This window comes from Lichenostomus cassidix, chromosome 10 (genome assembly GCF_008360975.1).
Source record: "Lichenostomus cassidix isolate B80296 chromosome 10, HeHo_3.0, whole genome shotgun sequence".
Taxonomy (NCBI): domain Eukaryota; kingdom Metazoa; phylum Chordata; class Aves; order Passeriformes; family Meliphagidae; genus Lichenostomus; species Lichenostomus cassidix.
The window spans coordinates 3825940-3842780 of NC_139491.1; the positions used below are offsets into that span (position 1 = coordinate 3825940).

Consider the following 16841-nt stretch of genomic DNA (forward strand, 5'->3'; position numbering starts at 1 on the left):
TTTTGGTGACAGAAGCACAACTTTCTGAAAGTTTTCTGGTGTTCTGAAAAGAGACAGCTTAAGGGCAATATAGGTATTTTGGAATTCAGCTTTGATAGCACAGTGAGACTTTCAAAAAAGGGTGCTTTTTTTTTATTTTTTTTTTTAGCAGAACTCCTGTATCCTGCCCTTAAATTGGTGCTTAAAATTTAGTGCTCCAGTGGAGCTGATTTTTTAAGACTGACTAAGATTTCTGGGTGGAAGGTGGAAGAATGCCTTTGGAGCCCCTAGGGCTGATCCCCTCAGAGGCACTATTCTCTCATTCCCTTCTTGCCATGAAGGATACCAGTAAAAATGGCAGAGGTGTTCCATTAGAACCATTAGAACAGTCTGCAGAGGTGATCTTTGCTCCTTTAGAACTTCGTAAAAGTTGCTGTAACATGTTTTATGAAGCATCGTCATCTCCGTGAAATCATGGCTATAACTTGGTTTGTGCTTGTGCCAAAAGTGATATTATGGGCCCTTGGGTGAATTCACTGAATTTACACTGTAAAGTGCAATAATTTCAGAAACAGACAAATTTGGGCCAAGTGAATGTGCTCTGCTAACAGTTGTGTGACAACCTTGGCATCTGCCAGCAGCCCATGCAGTAATGCAGTATATGTGCATTTTTATCACCTTCAGCCCCAGACCACTAGAAACCTAAAGTTTAGTTGGAGTCTTTAAATTAGCACTACATACCTCACAAATAAATCCTCCAAGTCACTAATGGCTGATGTGTCCATAAATTTCAGGGATGGTGGTGAAGCAGGCACTGCAGGTAGATGGATCTCAGGACACCTGAATGGTGACAGCAGCATATGCCACTGGGATGTTAATAATGGCAGCAATAATAACAACAATAACATCTTTTTAAACAGAGATATATAATTTAAATGAGTGGATTCAAACGTGGGGTATATATTTGCTCTGCAGAACACAAAGATAGTTATCCTGGCTCTGGACAAATGATGATGTGGTCAGACCTGCATGATAAATTAATTACCCCAGGAAGTAAATGCTTTAATTTGAAGAGAGCTATGCTAACGCAGGAAAAGGGCAGCTCTCTGTGCTTTGTAGCTACCTTGGGTCATTTGAATGGACCAGGGGCATGAATGTGTGGCAGGACACATCCCTGAGGATGTGTTTCTGGGGTCCAAAGCTGGCTCTTTAATCAGGCTCACATCTCCCATTGGCGGCACTGCCGGCGGCTGTGGGGAGGATGCTCATTTCTCCATTATGTGGGAACATGTGGAGAGAGAATTTACTCCTCAGGTTCTGAAAGCTCTGTGTGAACTTCAATATAACAGTGCCAATTTTAATCAAAGAAATGTACTGTGGATGTCACCTGCATTTTTATCCAGTTCTCTTTGACAGAAATAGAGTCCTGCTAGCAATAGAAAGGGCAGAAAAACCCACTCCTAGGCTCATTTTGCTTGCTGTTATTCTGCTACCATAATTACCTCTAAACATAATTATGGGCAAGACAAATGACATTTTTAGCTTTGGTCTTTAAAGACAAGAGTTAATTTCAGGCTTTGACCAGAACTATGTTAATTAGCCCCTACTCACTCTCTTTGTATGGAATTACATCACCCAGGACTTAGCATAGGTTGCCTTTCCTGTATCTTTGAGTAATGAAAGGACACGGCATGGCAACCAAATCAAGGGCTGCTGCATTAACAAGGCCACTTTTCTGCCCATTTATCATCTATTAAAGGTGCACTAGTTTGTAAAGTAACACCACCTTCAGCAGGGCCGCCAAGAACAGCTCCTCATTTATTTTCTGCATGGTTTAAGTTGGAGTTAGACCCACCTTGTAGCTCAGAGGTGACAGCCAGTAAGAAAAAGTACACTAATTGAGACATCTCAAGGGAGAAATAGAAGAAAACTGAAAAGGTAATTAGAATGAGAGGGTTTCAAGCTGGGTAAGTAAAATCGAATGGAGGTGCATATTAGGGGCTGTTACAGATGGGAAAGAAAGTACTTGGAGAATAAAAAAAAGAAAAATGAATATTAGAGAACAGAGCACCCTTTTCACACTTGAAGAATAGAGGATAGAGATAAAAAATAATGTAACAGTGGAGATACAGGCAGGGGAAAAAAACCCTCCAGAAGTATGAAGGACATATTTAAATGTAAGAGAGAAAGAATAGGGAAAAATAATAGAGCAGATCAATTACTAGAGCTGTAGCCAAGGAAGGGGAAACTGTCAAATGAATATTTCTGGAGCTGTGGAAATGTCTCCTTCCTTTTTGGGGGATGTAGCATGTGTTTGCTCTGTGTGAGAGGGGTTTCTTTTGGGGGCTATCTCAGTATTTGAATTTGCTGTGGTGTCAGTAGTGCATATGGAATGTTGAGGTGAATGCTTGTCTGGGCAGAATTGGGTTAATGAGATGTTATTTGACAGAGTTTGAAGGTGATACCAGCCCTTCTTCCAGTGGTTGAAATTTTAGCCCCTCAGTGATTTTCCCTGTGTGTTGTTAGTGTCCATATTTAGGGACAGGTCAAGGCCTAATATAATTTTTTCCCATGTTAAACCTTCCCTTATCTGCAGGAGAAGAATCACCCAGGTTACCCCAAGGACATTTCCACCCCACACAGGGAAGCTGAAGGTGCTCTACATTCCCTCAGGCAGATGCACAGCCAAACCAAAGCAGTCACATTTTTTGTTCATGACTGGAAGATGACCATTTCTTCCCATTAAGGTCACAGAGGGTCAGGCAGGATTTCTCCTTTTTCTCTTCTGGAGGCAGGAGGGTGGAAGCGAAGAACATCTTCATTGGTAGGTAGAGAAGTTGGAGCATGGCTTCCTGTGGCTGCAGGCAGGAATCACAGAATGGTTTGAGTTGGAGGAGACCTTAAAGATCATCTTGTTCCACCCCTGCCATGAGCAGGGACACCTTCCACAAGTGTCCTGGGACGCTTCCAGGGATGGAGCAGCCACAGCTTCTCTGGGCACTCAGTGCTGGGGCCTTACCACCCTCACAGGGCAGAATTTTTTCCTAATATCTAATTTAAATCCACCATCTTTCAGTCTGAAGGAATCTGAATCTTTCCCCTTTCAGGGAAGTGGGACCCCAGAGCCAGGACCAGGTGACTTACTAACTCTAAAAGACCCATGGTCTCAGGATCCAGTGGACTGGAAGGACCAAAGTGCAGCTCTGTATCCCAAGGAAAAGCTGCACAGAGGGACCTGAGCTAACTCTGACCAAGAAAATCATGCTTGCACCCTCAATTTGGGCAGCCAGGGGAGCTCAGTAGGAGTTGTGTGTCTGGGTCTCTTGGAAGGACTGGACCAGAAGTGCTTGTCCTCAGTAGAACTTGTTTGCACAATGCCAGGTACAACACCTTTGGGGTGTCCTGTGCAGGGCCAGCAGTTGGACTCGATGATTCTCGTGGGTCCTTTCCAACTGAGGATATTCTGTGATTCATTTAGTGCTGTTTGTAGTTACTGAGTTGTGTGCTTGAAATTAATATCCACTCACTGTGGAAATGGAATTTTCTGAGCCAAGTACACTATTTGTGATTTTAATTGATCATCTCACTAGAGCATTTTTTCCTGTGCATTGTCTGTTAGATTTTCCTTTTATAAGCTTCACTGATAAAATTGTCTGAAAAGGGTTTCTTGTTTCATAAAAGTTGTACTGGATTCTGCTTAAAATTTGGAAAACTTTGATGCTGTTAATAACACTCTGGCTTTTTTTAGCCATTGAAAATTTTGAGCACTTGAGCAAAACCCATTTTCATATTTCCATTTCTTTTCTTTTCTTTTTTTTTAATTTAAGAAAATCAGCCTAGAAACTTTAAAAATTCCAATTACATTTCAGAGCCTGATTCTGTTCTTCCTGAGAACTAACTAAGAGCTTTTAAAATTTTGCTAAACTGAAAGAAGAAAAAACACCTCAAAAAGCCCTCAGACATTTCAAAGAGCAAAGGTATCAGTAATTCAAAAAAACCCAGAAAACCAGTCCGTGAAGTTAGACATGCCCTGGCTTTTGCCCATTATTGTAAAAGCCATTTGTATGGCAGGAACATTCATGGACAGTCAGGATTGCAGTGTTTGGTGCTGCATGAAAAAAAGGAAAAAAAAGTAGATCTTTGCCCCCAAGTGATTGCCTGAGTTATGGAAATGCTGTGACCATGTACTTCTAGGATAACAAACGATTCTGTTCTTTTCTTTTGCAAGATGTAGCCAACCTTGTGCAGGAGGAAACGGTGGCAAGTTCAGTGGGAAACGACAGTGCTCTCAGTCCCAGAGCTTCAAAGATCACAAACTCCCTCTAAGGACTTGAAAAACAAAGAAAACCCTGTGACAGAGAATATTCTTCTTCATTCATCATTTGAAACCCTGCCTCTAAAAGTGTTAAGAACAAGTTATTTTCAATATGAGTTAGCCCCAGGGGATTTGATAAAAGGCACTTTTCCAGCTGGCTAATCAAAAGTGGTCTGCAGAAGACTTTAGTGACTTGGATGGCAGTTCTGAGACTCCCCCAGACTCAGCAAACTTTTCTGATCCAGGGAACCAAAAAAACAAAGATGTGTCACAGGCCTGACAGAATATGGGAGCTGGGAAGGCAGAGCTCATTCATCAGACAGCCTGGAAATCTCCTGGGGAAAGGTGGAAAACAAATTAATATCTCATCTGCAAGTTCCTATAGGTTGTCCAGTACTGAACTGCTCCAAGTAAGGAAAACATCTTTTATGTTTGAGAGATATTTGTCTTTCTTCCACTCCAGATAGTGTTACACAGAGTTTTCTCAAAAAGAGAGCTAGTGAGGACTGAGAGTCTTTCTTAGGCAGCGCCTGTTCTTCCAGTGCTAAATGAGCAATTTACCAGAGCCTTCTTCTGAGGTTGGTGCTAAAGATTTGGGATTTGCAAAGTTGGCTTTCCTTTCTTGGAAGGAAACTCAGACCTCTTCTGTCACATCCCTTAAAAACGTCCTGTTCCTTATGGACATCTCCTCCTGGCACCAGCTGGGGATCCACTTACAAGCAAGAAGATGGATAGCTCTGAGGAAAAGCCAGCAGAAGTGAGTGATTGGCTTCCAAATCAAGGAGTCCTAAATGTAGAAATTGTTTTCTCTCATGTCAACAATTTTGTCATTTGCTTCCTCATGCTGCACTAGGGTGGTCCCTTAGGCTTGTGTCCAGTCAGTGCATGGGATTCATTTGAACATACCTTGATTTCCTGCAGTATTGGTTCATGAAATTAAACCTCTAACACCACTGTAGAAGGCCATGGATATATTGGATATATATATATACACATATGTTCAAATTAGCTGTTTTATTGATAAAGGCCAATTAATGTGATTCCATCTTTAATAATCGTTGCTTGGTTACACTCACAAAAAATCTGAATTGGAGCAACATGTGTCAGAATAGACCCAAAGTATTTAAAGGTTCAGTTATGGTCCAATTTAGATTTAATAATCAGGGAGTTGCTAAATGAACTTCCCTGTTCTCAGTGCAGACAACTGCCTGGCAGGGACTGACCCTGTCACCAGCCTGTCCCTGGTGACATTCGCTTTGTGTGGAATTTGTGAGCCACATTCCTCAAAGTCCCTCCTTTTCCCATCTGTCTATTGTTATCTGTGTTTCTGCTAGGAAATGTCATCAATTATTTCCTGATTCTTGAGTTCTGCTTTTTGGGTTTTATTTCTTATGCACAATCATGTGTGGTATGTATATAAAATATATCTCTGTGTTAATGTATTTATTTTCTCCAGGCTGTGATTTTACTGTCCCTGTCCATGTCCAGACCTAGGCAGACAAATGAGATGAACAAATGCAAACCAGTGTCATTAAATGTCTGCAAAAGCTTCACCCAAATGTTGTTAACAGGTGGAGAGAACAGATAACATGTGCCCTCTCTGCCTTCACTGCTGGAGGGGGACACACACAGCAGAGTTTGATGCCCTTCAGCAGATAATCTTGTGATTTCTCATCTCATCAAAAAACCTGTCTGGTTTTGAATTTCTGCATGCCCTTTTGAAAAGTTTAGCTTAAACATCATCATTAATTGGGCTTTACAGTCCAATAATAATTACTAATATTTGGCACTGCTGCCTGTCAGCCTGTTTATTCCCAGAAACCTGACTGCCTTAGAGGTTCTGCTTCTCTTTTCTTCTTTTTTTTTTACTTCCCATTAAACAGTGGGAAAAGCCCCTGAATAATTCATCAAGAGCCTTTTACATTATGAAAAAATATAATCAGCTGGCAGTGCTGAGATATCTTATTTCTACAGGATGCTAACTCAAGTATTACAAGTGACTGCAGGATGGATGCCAGAGCTCAGTAGGTGTGGATTCACAGACCCCTCTTTGTTCCAGGCACTCTCAGCCCGTGTGGAGGGCTCAGGGAGGGCTGGGTATTCCTCACCATGCCTACCCAGTGCCAATTAATAATTTAAATCCATTAATCGGTTAAGATGAACACTTAGTGTTGCTTGACTCACCACCACCAAGAGGAGAGGGTTTTTCCAGGTTAAATAAAAGATCTCCTAATTTTGTCTTCTTGCAAGGGAGCTGGGAGTGCCAACGCTTCCTTCATAAGAGGCTTCAGCTTTTATTTGGGAGGTGGGGGTGGGTGTGCCTATGCCAAAAGCGCTTAAGTAAACAGTAATATCCATACATCATAAGTAGATGTCTGAGAATATTAGCTGTTTATTTCCCTGACATCCTCTGAGGAGTCTATGGGGGGCTCTTGCAGGAGTCAGGACCTCGATGTAATATACAAGCTTTGATTCTGATATTTCCCTTGATAACTGTGCTCTACCATATTGGGGTCGGAAGTCAGCAAAGGTTCATTGGCTGTTGTAATGCTCACTGTCACCAGTAATAAGTACAAAGGACTTGCTTTAAAAGCTGGCTTATAAAACTTTAAGGAAACTTGGATTGCTTAAGTGAACTTCCAAGGCTCTTCAGGGGCCAAGTGCACTTTGGTTGTCTACTTATATTAATTTCACAGAGTTTAAAGGGTCAAGCAATGCAGTTGGTGATGCTTATTAATTTATGAAACACAGAACCTTGCACTATCTCGCTTTGACCACTTTCACTCTCCTTTTAGAAAATTTAATATACATTAAAGCTTGCTAGACAGGGGCGCCCTAAAGGATTAAGCCCAAAGTTCACAGCTGGACTAAAAGGTTCAAAGACGTTGTATCTGCAACTCTGATTTGATTCCAAGTGACATTCAAACAACAGAACCGAATTGTAGATGTTTGAATGTGTAAGGAAACAGCAATTAGAGGAATACCACAGAACAGCAAAGGATTAGGATTTATTTTCCTTAAATTGGTAAAACTGATTACAGCCTTATTCTTTCTTTCATGGGGGATGTGTTTGATCACATCAGCTTTTGGGGTCAGTGGTTGTCAAGAGCATATTTTGGTGTTACAATACAGCTTGCCAAGCTCTGGAGGTTCCTGCAGACCTAGTAACTTTTGAGAATATATTTGATTGCTGTGGTGATTTGAACTGAGTTCTGGGTCGGAAAATATTAGCCAGAAAGGAAGAAGGAAAAGAGGAATGAATAACTAATGAAGGAACAGGGTTAGGATTTAGAAACCTGACTTAATCCTATTCAGGGATATTTCTGCATTCTGTTTACTTGTTTTTGAATTGCTTTGGTATCTTGTCCAGGGGAGATAATTCCAGAAGCCATTCCCACCGAGGCTGCAAATTCCATACTGAGCTCAGGTGACAAAGGGAATGTGATTGTAAAGCTACTGGGAAAATTGGGAACCAAATTGGCCCTGATGGTTGGTCTGTGTGGTCTCCTTTTGGAAACAAGCGGGAGAGGAGAATGAAAGACAGGGAAATGAAGAGTGTCCCACTGTATGGAAGAAGAGTTTATTTAGCCAGTTTGTAAAGGGGGAAGCAAATGTCATTTCATGCCAGGTCTGAGGCCTTAAGGAGGAAGCAGTTGTACTCCACAGGAAATTTGCTGTTGCAAAGAGAGACTTAAACCCTATAAGGAGTCCCAGTGGTGAAGAGTGTTTGCATTGCAGCCCAAAGAGCCTCAGATAAGACTGTGGGGCTCTGTGGTGCATCACATGCTGGGAACTCTGTGGCTGGAGATGATTCATAGCTTTTATGGGTGAAAAAGGACAAAAATGTGGGGGAACAAAACAGCCAGGAAGAATTTTGTGTGATCCATGGCACTTCATTTCCAGCCAGAGAACAGAACTCACATGTCCAGGACTTCAACAGCCTTACCCTTGTATTTTAAACCCTTTAAACAGAGAGAACAATGCAGAAAATCCCAGAGGACACATGAGAAAGGGGGTTGTACCTAATCCCTTTATCATTTCTTTGCATTTACTTGCTAACAAAATATATTTTTCTTTAGAATGACCTCTGAGATTTTATACTATGGGGTATTTGGTTTAAAATGTACTGTAACCTTCCTTTTTTTAAATTGATCAGATCAGCCTTGAACACTCAAAGAAAAATCTGCCTGCTCTGAATATTGCCTGAGGATTTAGAAAGGTCTTTCTTGGAAACAGAAGAACAAGATGAAACAATTATCTGTAAAGCATGGTAAGAGAGAAAAAGAATAAAGGAACGAGTTATGTTTGACTTGTCTTCTTCCAAGAGACAGGATTTTTTTGGGGTTTTAGAGTAGACTTTAGATGTGGGAGATTTGCAGTGTCTTGCTAGAACAAGTTTCAAAACACAAGCAGTTTTCCTCCTGCTCTGGTAACTCGTAGACCAAAAAAAGTCTTTGTTTTGGCAACTTGGTTTGCAGTCAGCCTGTATTATTTGCTCCAGCTGTAGGAGAAACTTTCCTAATGACAGGTGTCAATCAAATCAATGTTATCTTCCACCTGAGCAGAAGCAACACTAAAATTTCAGCCGAGTTATTAATAAACAAGGAGCCAATGGATGTGGGAGCAGTGGGAACCCTATGATCACTTACTCTGAAGGGATGATTGTCAGTCACACCTCGATGGCATCTGCTTGCAGATATAATGAAGAAAGATTATCATTGCTGTAAGTGACTGCAGTGACTCTGGTCAGCAAATAATAAAGACATTGTGGCAGTGATCAGCTCTGCCTCCCAGGTGCTGACACTGTTAAGTGATATCTCAGTGGGATTTGGGTCCTCATTTAGGTAACTGCAGTTGAAAACCAGAAAAAAAGACCCTTCTTAATAATTAATTTCATGCCATTCTCTGCACTTCTAAACTGAAAACTCAGTCATGACCAAAGTCAGCTTATTTGTGCACTGATGAGTTAGAGAAGGAGCAGTGAAAGACCTTTAAAGCAAAGACCTTGGTTTAGTATTGACAATGCGAAACGTTGGCAATATGTGAGTTTTCTCCAGAGCCTCTTTGGCATCCTGATGGGGTGAAGGAGGAATGAGTCATTTCCTATGTCCTTTGGAAATGTAGAAATAAAATATTCTTTTAGTATTCCAGCTCTTCCTGGGGTGCTAGCTGCTGTTGGGAATTGTACAGAATCCAGAATCCTTCTGTGTCTCTCCTTACCTTAATTTGTAGCTTCAATTAAAGGTGTGTGAAAGGGGCTCGGATGTATGGCCCCATCTGCATAGAAAGGTACAAAAAATGTGAATAATAAAATGGACCAGCCCAGTCCTGATAGAGGTTTGCCAAAGTGAGAAGTGAGGAGACTTCAAGATCTGCTTGTCTTTTATAGGTCCAACCAAGCATCCCCAAGGCTGCCTTGTTTGGCCCCTGGTTCTCCTGAGAAGGGCAGTTGAGTATCTGAGTAGGTTTCCAAGACTTAAAAAGAAGAATGGAAAATATAAAAGGTGCAAGGGAATTTTCTAACTTTTTCAATCCTTTTACCATCCCCAGATTTCTGTTGTGGTCACAGATGACACAATACAGAGTTGATAAATTCACCTGCTCTTACATCAGGGCGGTGTAAAAATTCTAGGTTTTGCTTTGGATTTCTTGCCTTCCCATATTTCATCTCAGTCCAGAACAAAGGGCTAAATCCTGCTGAAACAATTCATCCCCAGGGGATGGAGGCTATTGTCTCTAATGCACAGATAAAAGTCAGTCATATCAGCTGCCGATGAAATCACAGATGAAATCTCACTAATTAATTGCATGAACTTTGTTTCTGCCTGGTTTGAGATTCTCTCAGCCTTGCAGAAACATTTGGGCACCCGTACTGTACACCTCAACAGGGCTGTTGATTTTCCAAGGAATACTAACAATTTTTTGGTGCCTAAAATAGCCCTGCAATTACTTCTGCTCACATGGTTCTGCAGTTACAAAATGGTTTCTGCAAACTGGTTTTGTTCACACGTGATTGAAAAGATGCCCTACGTTGTTCTGCCAAGTTAGGCACTGATTCAGGTTTATGGCCATATCATTAATATTTTAGTACTGCATCAGTAACTGGTTGCTATTAATATGTAGTGAAACAGTGATATAAAAAAGGGAGATGTTCCCAATCATTTGGCAGAATTTGCATTACAGCTGGATGAAATTTATAACACATCTTCTGCAACCTACCAGTCTGAACTCCTGTTATTAATTTCTGCTGTGTTTATTTCTCCTTTATGTTCACTTTGGGTGATATTCTATCAAGTTTCCTGGCAAGCACCACAGTGGATATAGCCAATTTCAGCTGACTGCAGGGGAAGGACTTTGCAGAAAGTGAATTTTGAATTAGCACTAGTATTTGCAGCAAAAATCTCCCCCTGAGAAGTCTATTCCCCTCGGCCTGGCGTCAGCAGCACTTAAGTGCATGTGAATAGCCCTATGGACTTCAGGTAGGCAGCTGTTTAATTACCTTCCTGAATCAAGGCCAGCAGCAAGAAACAAGAGCAGCACAGAGCTGGGTGCCTTGTCTCCCGAATGCTGGACTTCTGTGAATGACCCACGGATTGTTTGACTTGGTAATTTGGCAAATCCTTTCCAGTCGAGAACGAATTTGAGGAAATCATCATTTGACGCACCGAGAGGTGAAATTTGTGCAGCGTATTTTTCATGATGAGGCAGCTATTGCCCGGATTTATTCAGCCTGCCTGGCTCTTCCTGTTCCAACAGTCCCAGCAATCCCATTTTTTTCCCCCCACGTTTTATTTAGGAGCTGTGAGCTGACAGGTCTCTTGCCTGTGTACCAGGAAGGCAGTGTGCTGCACGCAGCATGCTGCACACCAGAGCAGGAGGATAAAGAATGACATGCTACTCTGTGAGCTACAACTATTTTTTTTTCCGGCTCGCATCTGCTCTTGTCCCTCTTCTGTTCTCAGATCACTCTTCAGCTTCCCTTAGGAATCCAGCTGTATCATCACATTGTGTGGCATCCTAATATTTCATACTAAGCTGTAAGCCAATTAGGAATGACTACTTACCATGCTGAATCATAGGAAGAGAAAAGGATAATGTGTCCTTCATATAACGAACCTCCTCTTTTTTGGCAAGACAGATCACCTACACGTTATATTTATAAGCCCTGTGGCTTTTCCCTCTACCCAATTAGGGTGCAGCTTCCTCTCACACTGCTGCAATATTTTAAGGGACTTATTTACAGATGGATGCTTATTGAAAATGCTGACCTGCTACCACTGTACCTTGTGCCACCCTTCATCTTCTGAGACTGAAACACGGGACAAAACTTGATGTTGTAATCACCTTTAACAGGATGAGAACACGAGTGCAGCAAAATATAAATACCTTGTCCTGAGTTCCTAAACGAATTGGTGACCCTGCATGAGGATATAACATTATCACATGCTACACAGGGTTCAGGGAGATGGTGATTAAAGTAAAACTGTAAAATAAAGCCTGTTAGCATCTAAAAGGAAGGAGAACAAACCATTGATGTGTGTTTGGGAATGCGTGAAGTGTTTAGCAATGAGCATCAAAGATATTAAAATATATTTCCCATGCTGAAGTAATTAATGGGCTATTATGCCAGGTGTGTAAGCTGCTCAGGGGTCTGGGATAAATTGTATTCCAGCAGAGAATGCAAGGTATGATTTAAGATTAAGTGGAATGATGTTGGTTGTAGTGGAGCCTTTAGGATGCTCCCTTTCCTCCAACTGGTGTTTCTTTTTCCTAAGCTGTTTAAGGAACTATTGATAGTATTTATTGCTCAGGAAGAGATGCTCTCCTTTAAATTTGGTTTTAGATCCTCACAGTGTTGCAAGCTGAAGACTCTGGTGACCTGTGTCTGGTACCTGCTATCCTTCAAACCTTGTCTAGCCTTGTTAGTCCTCACTGAAAAGCCAGCAGGACAGCAGAGAAGCCACTTAACTCCCCCCAGGTGACAGATTTTGTGTGCAGCCATGGCAGGGACTGCAGCCATGCAGGAGTCCTGGCTGTGGAAACCTCCAGGAAGAAAGGATAGCTTTGGTTTTGGCTCCCCAAACTGCGTTTCCCAGACCAAGTCCAACCATTTTTGTTTCTTCTGCTGCTAGGAGAGGTTGTAGCTAAGCAAAAAGTGGTATGGCAGCCACTGGTTTCACATTTATTCAGTGAGGTCCAGCCATACTCTGCTAGGTGTCAATTTCTGCTTCATTGCTCACATCCCCTAGGTTTTCCCCCAAAAAACCTCTGAGACCAACAAGTCTTCCCACAACCTGCCAGAACAGAGTGGTGGTGAGTCACAACAGCACCTGGGGCTGAAAGCCCAGAGCCAGGCAGCTGTAGGGGATCAGAGATCCCTTTGCTTTCCAGGGTAACTAATCCCACCTGTGCTGAACCCATTGGAGGGCTCAGAGCAACGTGGGGAGCTCTTATGGTAAGGCAGAGCTGAAGATGTTGCAGTATAAGAACTTTTGCAAGTAGAGGGTGAAGATTTATGATATTTTCCTTGCTAAAAGAAATCTTGAGTAAGTTGAAGTTAGTTCTGGTATAAAGGTTTTGTGCTTTTTCTGGAATAATGCTTGCTTTATAAACATGGGGCTTTAGAAACCTCTTGGCCTTTGAGGGAAAATTGCCTGTTTAGGAGCTGTACTTTTTGTATTGTTATTCAAAAATGTCTCAGTTAATCACTGCTAAAGGCCTTGCTAGCCTGTGTTGCAGATTCCTTTTTTTTTTTTTTCAAATGAAGCATGTATATAATTTATATTGTTCCTCTCCACACAGATAAGGACTCATCTCAAATGTCAGGGTGGGGGAGGAAAAGATATGTGACCCACAGGGCAAGAATATTGAATGCACTGGTGTTGGACTTGACATTCCCCTAGTATTCCCTGTGATAACATCAATCTCAAGGAACCCTCCTGGTATAAATACGGAGCTGCTGTGCTTAATATATATTTCCAAAAGAATTTCATAGTAATTGAGCATTAAATGATGTCCACTTATCGTCAAGCATTACTGTTTTTATTAAAAATTATAAATGGGCTTTAGCAGAACAGAATATACCAGATTCACCCCACCATCTCTATTAGTCTTTATGTTACAATTGTCATTGACCAGCTTGGCTGTATTATTTTTAGATGGTTCATAATTTCCCCAGCTGATCAAATGAAGATTTGTGAGCAAAGAAAGGCACCGACTGAATTATGTAGTGCCATTGATTTTTTTATTCTCCTTCTCTCACAGAATACGCTTAAAAATCTCACTGTCTCTGTGATGGGCCTTATTAGCACCTGGAGGAGCTGCATGGAAATCTCAGCTGGTGGAGAAAGAGATGCCAGAGCTGGCCTGGGCATAAACCTGCTGGATGTCCAGGTATGACCTGGGCAGTCAGGATTTGGGGGGCTTTGCCCAGTGCAGGGGTTGCAGTGAACCCTTAAAAACCTGAAATGGAAAAGGAAACCAGTGACCTGAGGGCTGCCCAAAAGGGAATGGGGCTCACTGTTTTGCAGCCAAAGAAGTGTCTGTGTGGGAAGCTGTGTCTCATTCAAAACCATTTAAACCTGAGAAAAATGATGGCAGATATTCCATCTGTGGAGGTGTTCAAGGCCAGGTTGGATGGGGAGCTGTGAATGGAAGTATGGCAAGATTCATTATTTCTGTGTTTGTTCTTGAGGCTTGAAAGAAACGACGTGTAGGCTAGAAATACAGCTCCTTCTATCCTTCAATCAAGCCTGGTGTGGGAGCATTTACCTTTTAGATGTATGCTTTATTGGATTTTGATGCATTATATCGTTCAGATTCGTATTTTGGCTATTTAATTAGCAGGGCTTTGTCAGAGACTGAAATAGTTCATGCCTCAAACATTGATATAAAGTTTTGCTCATTATAACAAAAACTGTATAAAGATGCTACAATCAAAGAAACTTCCCTGAAGATCCTGACTGGGACTTTGGACTGAGTCAAACTGCTGAGATTAGATAAAGGGAAACCCTATTGTTCAATCATCTCAGGCTGAGGGAAGGGAATGCATTCACAAAGGCCAAAGCCACCAGCTGCACTAAGGATCATCCCTGGCTGAGTTTGGGGTGGGGCAGAGCACAGCTCACAGAAACCAGGTTGACACAAACTGGCCCAGCTGTGGAACCCCCAACCCCACAGGCCACATCCACGGGACTTTCACGTGAGAGGCAGCTGGGGGGGAGTCACAATCTATCACAGACCCCCCAGAGTGCTCCCCAGAGGCCTTGCACCACAAGAGTGCAGGTGATGCAAGCAGAGTCTGCTGCAAGAGACTGCCCCTCCCCTGGGGGGACATGCCTGGACACTGCCCCTAGCCTGAGTCCATATTAACCCATGGCATCCTGTGCTTTTGGGGGGACCACCACCACCAAGAAGACCGGCTGGAGAGGATCAACGCGACATCGTTGGGATCCACGGATGGTGATATTTTCTCTTTCTCTCTTTCTGTCCCCCCCACCTCTTTTCCTACTTCTCTTTTTCTCTCTTTTCTTCTCTCTCTCTCTCATATTTTCTATCAAAACCCATACTATTGATTGGCATATGGTCTCATTTGTACCTTAATTCGGGCAGAGGTATTTCCAAAAACCTTAATAATTGGATCATAACAGGCTTCACTGTGCCCTCTTTGTCTCTGCTGCTGGTCTCTGCATTATCTGTAGAACACAGCCCTTGGGAAGATGACCAGGAATGCCTAAAACCTTGTACAAAGCCTTAAATGTTCCTTCTGTACCATGAAAAAGGGAACAAACCCTCTCATAACAGTACATAAGTTTCTGGGAAGTTTCTGGAGTTCTCTGACAACTAAAAAGGGGAAATGCCCCTCCAGTGGAAATGAAAGAAAGCATTTTCTGGCCATGGGAGAAAGGAGAGTCACAAATGCAGCCCTATCTTTGCCCTTATTGTTTATGAATGCAGCCAGTGCTCCCACAGCCCCTGCTCCTGCTGAAAGCCATAACTGCCCTGTGTGTTCTGGTGTGTATATGAAGTGACAGGAATTACACAGTCTCACTCCACAGACCAAACTTTTCACACAGCTCGGGTAGAAATGAGCCCCTGGGGACTCAGGATGCTGCCAGTGCTCTGTGAGACTCTGTGATGGCAAAGCCAGCTATCAGTTGTTAATCCCAACACATCATACAAGACACTTTCTATCTCCTCCTGTAATGGTAATGCAGCTGGAATTCCATAAATCAAATCTCAGCAGTAAAAAGGTTAATAAGTTTACACTATATAATTGAAAGCCATATTGGTGATTAAAAGGATTTTATATATCAGTTTTCTGGGTCACCAACTAATTATTTTTGGTGGCCTGTAATAAAACATAGCACCATAGGCAGATAGAGGCTGTAATCACATAATATATGAAAAAAACCCTTCACATTTATTTGAGATGAGGTTGTGTCCACCAGCTTGTTGAATAGCCTTTGAGGTATCTCTCTCCTAGTTTGGAGACAATGGGAGAACTGCACACTATGGTGTAGTTGGTGAGGTTCATCCCAAGTTATTGGATGGAGTTTTGAGGTCTGGCACTGTCTCTCCAGAGCTAAGCCCAAGGGAGCTAGCTGTCACCTGTGATGGAAAGGTTCTGCTGAGGCACTGGGGATCAGATTGCTATTATAATTCATTTTAATGCATTCTACACATACTAATCATTTATTGGAACAGGATCTTCTGTAATAGGGACATGACTAGCAAGAGACAGAGACGATTGATCATCCTTGCCCAGAAAGGGTAGTTAAAAAAACAAACAAACCCCCCCTCTCTTCTGTACAAGGGGCAGGTGTGGGTGTATGTGTGAGGGATTGGGTATTCAGGGTGGAGATGGAGAAAAATTGAACCCAAAGGTTATATTGAAATCTCTACAGTAAAAAGGAAATCTTCTGTACACGGGGCAGGTGTGTGCATGGGCATTGTGTATTCACTGTGGAGAGGGAGAAATTCTGAACTCAAAACTTGAATTTTAATTTTCACTGTTCTATCAGGCTGAAATGCCCTTTTTGGAGCCAGAAATCTGGGTACAGACATTCCAAACTCATGGCTCTGCTCTGCAGGCTGTATGTTTTTAGTGTACTTCTCTGTTTGGATCAAGAAGCAGCTGAGGGCAAAGGCAGACATGGGGTGCGCAGGTGGATTTACAGGAAGGGTGTTTGCACAAATAATTCACAGGTCACTTCTCTAGTCTTTGGGACCTCTTGTGGTCCTGTGTGAGGTGACAGAGCCACAGCCCTTGCTATGGTTAAACAACCCATGCTGGTCTCAGTTTTGCCTGGTGAGCAAAGGGCAAACAGCACAACACAGTGAGTGTTGGGCACATCGTTCCCATGGTCAGGGCAGGAGCTGAGATGTGACCAGAAACAAATGGCCTGCTCTTCAAATCCCTCCTGGACAATGCTTGCAGAACTCTGGGTAGAAGGACCCTCTGTGACAACTGCTTTTGTAATATTTTTAGGTCTTTCGGCTACAGCTGTTTAATTGGCAAATCTTTAACTCTTAAATGCCCATTGCA

The 16841-nt window shown here is 42.3% G+C and overlaps 1 long non-coding RNA gene across 1 annotated transcript in view; it reads left to right on the top strand.

Moving 5' to 3' along the window:
- The window catches only part of LOC146432598 (uncharacterized), a 138721-nt gene that overhangs the window by 46235 nt on the left and 75645 nt on the right, over positions 1-16841 (top strand). The window contains exon 6 of the long non-coding RNA XR_014854249.1: positions 13559-13687. This is a non-coding gene — a long non-coding RNA (uncharacterized LOC146432598). The remainder of the gene's footprint in view (positions 1-13558; positions 13688-16841) is intronic.